Here is a 9639-nt window from a genome sequence, read left to right as displayed (position 1 = left end):
AACAAGAGAAAGACATTACAAGAAAACTACAGACAAACATAGCTCATAAACATAGATGCAAAAATTCTCAGCAAAATATCACCAAATAAAATCCAAAAAAAAAGTATAAAAAGCATCATGATCAAGTGGGATTTATCACAGATATGAAGTCTGGTTCAACATTCATAAATCAATTAATGTAACCATCATGTCAACAGACTGAAGAAGAAAAGTCACATAATTATATCAATGATGCAGAAAAAAACATTTGACAAAATCCAACACTCATTCATGATAACAGCTCTCAGTAAACTAGAAATAGAGAGGAACGTTCTCAACTGGATAAAGACACTATTAGAAACCTACAGGTAATAATATACTTAATGGTGAGAAAGTTGAAGCTTTCCCAGTAACATCAGGAACAAGGAAAGGAAGTCCTCTGTCAACACTTTTTTTTATCATTATTCTGGAAATCCTTGTTAATGCAGTAAATCAAGTAAAAGAAATAAGATGTATACATGTTTGGAAGGAATACATGAAACTTTGTTTACAGATGTATAATCATCTATGTAGAATTAATCTGAAAGAATTAACAACAACAACAACAAACTTCTGGAACTAATAAGAGATTATAGCATGTTTGCAGAATACAAAGGTGATATACAAAAGTAAATTGCTTTCCTGTATACCAACAATGAACAAGTGATATTTGAAAACAAAAACACAATACCATTTACATTAGTACCCAAAAATTAAATACTTAGCTATAAATGTAACAACATATATACAAGAGCTAATTGAGAAAAACTACAAAACTCTAATGAACAAAATCAAAAATTAATGAAATGAATTAATATTCCATGTTCATGGATAGGAGAACTCAATATTGTCAGGATGTCAGTCCTCAGCTTCAACTATAGATTCAATTTCAATGAAAATCCCAACTAGTTATTTTATGAATATTAACAAATAGATTGTAAAGTTTCTATGGAGAGGCAAAAGACCCAGAATAGTTAAAACAATATTGAAAAAGAACAAAGTTGGAGGATTGATGCTATCTGACTTCAAGACTTATGATTAAACTATATTAGTGATGACAGTAGTATTTTTTGAGATAAAATTGACATATAACATTATATTTGTTTCAGATATATAACATAATGATTCATTATTCGTATACCTTGTGAAACAATCACCATAATGAGTCTCATGATCATTTAATGCCATACATAGTTAAAAATTTGTTTTTCTCATGATGAGGACTTTTAAGATTTATTCTTTCAGCAGCTCCTAAATATACAATACAGTATTTTTAACTTTAGTCATCATGCTGTGCATTATAGCCCCATGACTTACTTGTTTTTGTGTACCTTTTGACCCTCTTCACCCATTTTACCGCCAGCCACCCAAACCCACCAGCAGGCACCAATCTATTCTCTGAATCTGTGACCTTGTTTTTGTTGTTTTATTGTTTGTTTTTTAGATTCCATATATTAGTGAGCTCATATGTACTTACCTTTCTCTGTCTGATTTATTTCACTTAGCATACTGCCCAAGGTCCATCCATATTGTCACAAATGGCAAGATTTTATTCTTTTTTATGGCTCAATAGTATTTGTGTGTGTGTGTGTGTGTGTGTGTGTGTGTGTGTGTACATATTCTTTATTCATACACTCATGGACACTTAGGTTGTTTCTACATATTGGCTGTTGTACATGATACAACATAGGGGTGCATATATCTTTTCAAGTCACTGTTTTTGTTTCCTTCAGGTAAATACCCAGAAATAAAATTGCTGGATCATATGGTAGTTCTATTTTTATTTTTTGAGTAAACTTCATACTGTTTTCAACAGTAGCTATACCAATTTACATTTTCACCAGCTGTATACAAGAATTCCCTTCTCTCCACATCCTCATCTGTACGTGTTATTTCTTTTTATATGTATAATAGCCATTGTAACAGGCATGATATGATATCTCATTGTGGTTTTTATTTGCATTTGGACATTGTTCAAACCCACTGAATAAACTAAACCAAGAGTGAATGCTCAGGTAAACTATGGGCTGTGGATGATTATTGTGTCAACATAGGTTCATCCTTGGTTTTAAAAAAAAAATACCATTCTGGTGAGTGGTGAATGGTGTTGATATGCATATGTTGGGGCAGATGATATATGAGAAATCTCAGTAACTTCTTCTCAATTTGATTATAAACCTAAAGCAAGTTTTAAAAAGTATTTAGGGGAGCCTGGGTGGCTCAGTTGGTTAAGTGTCTGACTTCACCTCAGGTCATGATCTCACGGTTGGTGAGTTCAAGTCCTGCGTTGGGCTCTATGCTGACAGCTCAGAGTCTGGACCCTGCTTTGGATCCTATTTCCCTCTCTCTCTGCCCTCCCTCACTCATGCTCTGTCTCTCTCTCTCTCTCTGTCTCTCAAGAATAAATGAAAACATTTTTAAAATTTTTAAAAAAGTCTTTATGTACAAAAAAGCTTGTGACAAAGTTAAACAATTATGAGAATTTATGTTAAAATATAAATTTCTCATAATATATAACAATAGTAATGATTTTACCCATTTTCTAACATGAATCAACTTGCAGAAAATATTATTATAATTGGTAACCTTATATAAATGGGCTATAAAAACTAAGAAAAAATTGAGGAATACTTTGTTGACAAAAAGTGAGAGTTGCTTTTCCATTTATGTTATACCATTTTGGATTTGATGCTAATAATCCTAAATTGACAAAGAGCAGTAAATTTATTTAATTTAGATGCACATAGATCTCAAATTGGTATGCTTTTATTTCAAAGTCAAATCAGTTCTAAAGGAAATGAACTGGTCTTGTCAATGTGGATGCAAATATTAAAGAAAATGATTTTTTTGATGTTCAAGTCAGTTATTTAAAAATGTATAGATATGTCTGGAACAACTTAGGTAGGAAAACATACTTTTTCAACTGCAAATTTTATGAAGTCTACATACAAGTCAGAAACTTCCAATAAAAATATAATACCTTAATTGAGATGTGCTTTAATTTTAATATATACACCAATTCAAAAACTTACGATGAAAAAAGATTATGTATCTAATTAATAATTTTCATATTAATTATGCATAGATATGACAATAATGTAGATACATATGATTAAATAAAATGTCTTATTGAAATTAACTTTACCTAATTTTTTTTTTTTTACTTTTTCAAGTGTGGCTACCAGAAACTTTAGAATTGCATATGTGACTAACAGTATATTTCTTTTTATTTTTTAATTAATTAATTTATATTCAGGTTACTTAACATATATTGTAGTATTGGTTTCAGGAGTAGAATTCAAATCTAACACCCAGTGCTCATGCCAACAACTGCCCTCCTTAATGCCGATCACCCATTTAGCCCATCCCCCACCCAACACCCCACCAGCAACCCTCAGTTTGTTCTCTGTATTTAAGAGACTTTTATGGTTTGCCTCCCTCTCTGTTTTTATCTTATTTTTCCTTCCCTTTCCCTATGTTCATCTGCTGTTTCTTAAATTCCACGTATGAATGAAATCATATGATATCTGTCTTTCTGTGGCTGACTTATTTTGCTTAGCATAATATACTCTAGTTCCATCTAGGTCGTTGCAAATGGCAAGATTTTATTCTTTGTGATCGTTGAGTACTATTCCATTGTATATATATGCCACATCTTCTTTTTTTTCATATTTATTTTGGTATGCAGCTTTTCATACTTTTATTTTTTTATTTTTTTAATATGAAATATATTGTCAAATTTGTTTCCATACAACACCCAGTGCTCATCCCAACAGGTGCCCTCCTCAATACCCCTCACCCACCCTTCCCTCCCTCCCACCCCCCAATCAACCCTCAGTTTGTTCTCACTTTTTAAGAGTCTCTTATGGTTTGGCTCCCTCCCTCTCTTTTTTCTTCTTTCCCCTCCCCCATGGTCTTCTGTTAAGTTTCTCAGGATCCACATAAGAGTGAAACCATATGGTATCTGTCTTTCTCTGTATGACTTATTTCACTTAGCATCACACTCTCCAGTTCCATCCACGTTGCTACAAAAGGCTGTATTTCATTCTTTCTTATTGCCACGTAGTATTCCATTGTGTATATAAACCACAATTTCTTTGTCCATTCATCAGTTGATGGACATTTAGGCTCTTTCCATAGGTTAACTATTGTTGAAAGTGCTGCTCTAAACACTGGGGTACAAGTGTCCCTATGCATTCAGCACTCCTGTATCCCTTGGGTAAATTCCTAGCAGTGCTGTTGCTGGGTCATAGGGTAGATTTATTTTTAATTTTTTGAGGAACCTCCACACAGTTTTCCAGAGCGGCTGCACCAGTTTGCATTCCCACCAACAGTGCAAGAGGGTTCCCATTTCTCCACATCCTCTCCAGCATCGATAGTCTCCTGATTTGTTCATTTTGGCCACTCTGACTGGCGTGAGGGGGTATCTCAGTGTGGTTTTGATTTGCATTTCCCTGATGAGGAGCAACGTTGAACATCTTTTCATGTGCCTGTTGGCCATCCGGATGTCTTCTTTAGAGAAGTGTCTATTCATGTCTTCTGCCCATTTCTTCACTGGATTATTTGTTTTTCAGGTGTGGAGTTTGGTGAGTTCTTTATAGATTTTGGATACTAGCCCTTTGTCCGATATGTCATTTGCAAATATCTTTTCCCATTCTGTTGGTTGCCTTTTCATTTTATTGATTGTTTCCTTTGTAGTGCAGAAGATTTTTATCTTCTTGAGGTCCCAATAGTTCATTTTTGCCTTTAATTCCCTTGCCTTTGGAGATGTGTCAAGTAAGAAATTGCTGCGGCTGAGGTCAGAGAGGTTTTTTCCTGCTTTCTCCTCTAGGAGATGGCTTCTTTTGATGGCTTCCTGTCTCACATTCAGGTCCTTTATATACCACATCTTCTTTATCCATTCATCAGTTGTATTTCTGTGGGAAAGTGTAACTCTGGAGATATATCTTATGCCAACATTTGTTGCCTTTACTACCTTATATTTTAAGTTATTAAGAAAGTATTAATATATTCAAAATCTAAACTGTAATTTTTTTTTTTGTGCTAAGGAATTTCACCAAATATCAGCTTGAACATCTAGAATATTAAGTATTTTACAACCTGATCAATTAAATCAGCATTCTGGAATAATAATATATACATGCTATAGCCAAAAAATAAATGAGAGATTCATAACATTCTGAAAGATTTTTCAATTTTTTAAATTGTGACAAAATATACATAATCCAAAATTTTCATTTTAACCATTTTTAAGTATATAGCTCTGTGGCATTAAATGACATTCACACTGTGATGTGACCATCACACCTTGCATCTCCAAAGCTTTTCATCTTCCCAAACTGAAACTCTGTATCCTTTAAATACTAACTCCTCATTCCCACCCAACTCTCTTGCCCCCAGCCTCTGGCAATCATCCATCATTCTACTTTCTGTTTCCATGAATTCTGCTGTAGGTAAACTTCTATACGTGGAATCATACAGTATGTATTTTTTGTGTCCATGAATATTTTAGTTGTATCTTCCAGTAATATATTTCAAAGTTGACCCCAAATCCCATTCCCAGTGAAACTTGATCTATTCAGAAGAAAGTAAGGGAAATGTACTTCGGTAAACATTTTGCAGTGGTCAATTTCTATGAAACTTCTTTTTCCTGAAGAAAAAGTACATTTAAAGTCAGAAAAATGCCAGCAGCTCTGCAAGGAAATATGGAGGCAGTATTAAAATAATCTGTAAAGGATGGAATACTACTTGGCAATGAGAAAAAAATGAAATCCTGCCATTTGCAGTAACGTGAATGGAACTGGAGGGTATTATGCTAAGTGAAATAAGTCAGTCAGAGAAAGAGAGATATGTTTTCACTCATATGTGGAACTTGAGAAACTTAACAGAAGACCATGGGGAAAGGGAAGGGGAAAAAATAGTTACAGAGAGGGAGGGAGGCAGGCAAACCATAAAGACTGAAATACAGAGAACAAACTGAGGGTTGATGGGAGGTGCGGGAGAGGGGGAAATGGGTGATGGACATTGAAGAGGGCATTGTTGGGATGAGCACCAGGTGTTGTATGTAAGCAATGAGTCATGGGAATCTACCCCCAAAACCAAGAGCACACTGTATACACTGTATGTTAGCCAAGTTGACAATAAATTATATTAAAAAATAAAGAAATAAAGAAATAAAGAAATTCATATAACTACCAAAAAAAAGGATAATCTGTGAAGGACTGGAGGAAATCATTCAAGAGACTGTATTAACTCTGTAAAGTATGTAGCTCATTGGGCCTTTCATAGTTGTGCCTTAATGCTTAATAGAGGAGGGGTGCCTGGGTGGCTCAGTTGGTTGGGTGTCCAACTTTGGCCCAGGTCATGATCTCCCGCTTTGTGGGTTCGGGCCCCACATCGGGCTCTGTGCTGACAGCTCGGAGCCTGGAGCCTGCTTCAGATTCTGTGTCTCCCTCTCTCTCTCCCCCTCCCCTGCTTGTACTCTGTCTCTCTGTCTCCCAAAAATAAATAAGTATTTTTTAAAAAAACAAAAAAACACAAATGCTTGATAGAGGAGACTAGCATCACTTAGTCAAAAAGTGAAATTATATGACAACTCTAACAGTTTTACTACCGAGGTTCAAATGATCCCCAAGACAAGCAGATGTTGCCATTATACTACGTACATCAGTGTTTTCTGCTAGGAAGAAAGATGGGTGGATGGCTGCATAGATTAGATTGGATCTTAGTTTACATAAAATATATGTACGCCCTGGGCTGTTCACATTTTTTTCACCCTTTTTTTTTCCAGGAGTAAAGTCAAATATTTTTAAATGTATCAACAACCAACGCATTCTGTGATTATATGTTTTCTTGACTCTACAATAATTGTTTACATGATCTGTGCCTGTAAACACTTAAATGCAAGTTTATGTGTTTATAAACAACTAAAAAACGAAGAGACAATGGACCAATGTGAGGAAAATCAATAAGCCCCTAATTAAATCCCTCTGGAAAGACATCCTGCTTTGCCTTGGAGGTTCACCAGAGGGTAAAGAATTCTTTTTTTTTTTTTTTAATGGGGGAGACAGTGAAATGATATGGGAAATATACTGATCTGAGTTTCCAATTAGTGCAAACAAATCCATTAAATTATTGAAAATGTAAAAACGAAGGAAAAAAGGAAGTGGCTCCTGGTATTGACACATTGTGTAGTTGGAAGAAGCCTTAGCATTCACATCAGTATTTTATTGATATTTTACACTTGACAGTGAGGCCGGGGAGGGAGTATGGGACTTGCCCAAGGTCATAGCTGGTGCTAGAATGGGGGCCCAAGCCAGTCCCAGTCTTTTTTGCTCCACCCCACCTTGTTTCCAGCCCACATCTGGTCATGCAAAACAAACAGAGCTTTCATTTATTTTTCCCTTCATAAATGCAGGAAGTATCTGCATTTCCAAAGAAAATATTTATGTATTTTTAAAGTGGATTCTAAGACCGATTGAATACACAAATTAAAACAAACACATACATTTGCCTGTTGGCCACTGCCTTTCTGAGGCCCCGGTTTTGCTTTACACATGAAAAACAGGCTAAAAGGGTTCATTCTGATGACACACTAGGTCATTTGGTTGCGTTATCTTGTTTTTGAAGGAATTTTTGCTCGACCCTTTCTTTTACATTCATTTCACCAAGTGGTGATGATACTGCATTAGCAAAACAAGAACAAAACCAAAAATCCAGGACCACACAACACAGTGCAAGGCAGAAGCGATTTGAAAATCTTTAAGTTGTGTTTCAGTTATTTCTGAAGGGAAACAATCAGTAAGTGGGCAGTGAGCATTTTTAGGGTTCCGGTTTCATTTCAACAGAGTATGGTAGACTTGCTAACCCAAAGTGTCGGCACAGATTTGGAGAAGCGTTTTTCATTTCAGAAGAGCCAACCTAGCTTTCTTTTTCTATTTTAGTGGAGGAAACACAAAAGCCTGTCATGGAGCCACCACAAAAGAAGCTCATTATCTCAAGACCATGTGACATCCTCAGGTCCACAACCAGAATAACTTAAAGAAATGAAAGAAAAATAATGGTAACTCAGTGCACTTCATACACATGATTAAAGTCGATGTAGGTGGGGAAAAGACAAGCTTGGGTCTCTGAGGTTTCGAAATTTGAATGGACTGTTGACTTTGTGGCTATGAGGACTTGCAGCCCTAATATCTTCCCCCAAAGTCATGTTGATTAATTGGTTAATGTAAATTCCAAGGAGTCTCATTAGTTAGATTAAAGAAATAGCAGCAGGTCATGTTGAGTTTAAAATTAATTATGGAATTTAATCATCAGTAACAACCATGACATTCATCTTTGTAATATTTTCCAAAGGCCAAATAAAATAAAATGTAGTAAATAAGGAACCACTATAAATATTTAAATGCTGCCCCTTCTAAGTCTAGACGACACTGGAGCTCCAAAAAAACCATTTAACTGGTGTTTGGGTGGTTTTCTTCTGTTTCTGCTTAACAAGCTTATACTGATGTATCCAGTCCAACATTCGCCTCTTCATTCATTGACTGCCACCAAGTGAGGACAAAGGACTGCCATCAATAATTGCTGTCATCAGCAGCTTGGGGGCACAGCTGCAAGTTAGGCTCTTCCTCTGCCCCACGCACGAGATTCGCTGCTGGGCGACCTGGGTCAGCCCGAAACCCGCTCTGCAGAGCTCTCATTCAGCTTGGTCATTAGACTCCAGACCCGAAAGCTGTCAGGGTCAGTGCTGAAAATCTTGTGTAGAACAGACTGCTCCCACCAGCATGGTTCCTGAGCCACCACCACGGTTCCTCTGATTTCACAAAAAGCCGTCTTGTTGACGGCAGAAGTTTGTAACATCAGCATTTTTTTTTTTTTTTTTGGTTAAATTTCAGTCTCATTGGCTCTGCCACCACAAACGTATCTCAACTCAAATTCCTCCTGGGGCCTGGAATATTCCATTTCCACAATCTATCCCAATCCACCATCATCTCGCACCTAGATACTAAAATGACCCCTTTCTTACTGTTTTTTTTTGCTTCCATTCTTCTTTCCCTTTTTTCTGAGCTATTCTTACTCGGCAGGAGAAGAAAAATCACTTCAGAGTATAAATCAGAATACATCAATGTTTTCAATGCCCATGATGGTGTCCTTAACGATAACTGCAGTGGCCCTCCTACTATCCATCCAGGACCAGCTACAAAACATGGGGCCCAATGCAAAATGAAAAATGCAGTGCCAAAAAAAAAAAAAAAAAAAAAAAAAAGAAAAATGCAGTGCCATTTTTCCGAATTATTAAAAATTTCAAGAGGGTGCCAGGAGAGTATTGTTAAAAGAGTGTGGGAACTTTCTAAGCATGGGACCTTGTGCAACTGTGCAACTGGCAATGCCTCCCCCACTGCCAATACTAACTCTCTGAGAGGTTCTATCTTTTTTGCAACCTGTACATTGGAGCGCTGAATCCTGCTTTGGAAAACGGAGCGTGCGTATAGCTCCCATCGCTACAGAGTACTTGAGTTTCAGAACACACCTTCCTGGCATTTTCCCCTTACTCTAGTCACTGTCTTCAAGTACCTCTTTGGAATACTAGAACAGCCTCAGTGGTAACACCTTATACTGGCA

Source organism: Panthera uncia, chromosome A2 (genome assembly GCF_023721935.1).
Source record: "Panthera uncia isolate 11264 chromosome A2, Puncia_PCG_1.0, whole genome shotgun sequence".
Classification (NCBI taxonomy): Eukaryota; Metazoa; Chordata; class Mammalia; order Carnivora; family Felidae; genus Panthera; species Panthera uncia.
Note: the sequence above shows the minus strand (reverse complement) of the source record.